The sequence below is a fragment of the Nannospalax galili genome, unplaced genomic scaffold, assembly GCF_000622305.1.
Source record: "Nannospalax galili isolate Female #2095 unplaced genomic scaffold, S.galili_v1.0 scaffold368, whole genome shotgun sequence".
Classification (NCBI taxonomy): domain Eukaryota; kingdom Metazoa; phylum Chordata; class Mammalia; order Rodentia; family Spalacidae; genus Nannospalax; species Nannospalax galili.
This window is the reverse complement of record NW_008359963.1, coordinates 4,656,591-4,656,990: the sequence shown is the minus strand read 5'-3', so window position 1 is coordinate 4,656,990 and position 400 is coordinate 4,656,591. Positions and strand designations below refer to the sequence as shown.

The following is a 400-nucleotide window of genomic DNA, read 5'->3' as shown; positions in this document are numbered from 1 at the left end:
TATATTTTGCTTGAATCAATAAATAAGGTCTTTGGTTCTTTCTTTTTTTCTTTTGGGAGGGTGGCTAGTAACTTGTTTTTATGTTTTTCTTTTTGTTTGAGATGAGGATTCATGTAGCTTGAGCTGGCCTTGAATTTGCTACATAGCCAAGGACAACCTGGAACTCCTAATCATCCTGCCTCTACTTCCAATGTGTTGGGATTGCCAGCATGTGCCACCACATTCAGTCAGTAGTTCCTATCCTGACTTCCTTTGCAACTTTTCTACTCTCTTCTGTGACAGTTTTAAAATCCAGTATTTTTTTGTAAATGATATCTTTTTAATGAATAATAATGCATTTTATAGTTTTATGCTTTCATTTTAACACTGGAGAACAGTTCAAAAATACACTAATTAATCT

The 400-nt window shown here is 34.0% G+C and overlaps 1 protein-coding gene across 3 annotated transcripts in view; it reads left to right on the top strand.

The window, feature by feature from the left end:
• The window catches only part of Marc1 (mitochondrial amidoxime reducing component 1), a 49,627-nt gene that overhangs the window by 19,408 nt on the left and 29,819 nt on the right, over positions 1-400 (top strand). The gene's annotated exons all lie outside the window — the stretch shown is intronic.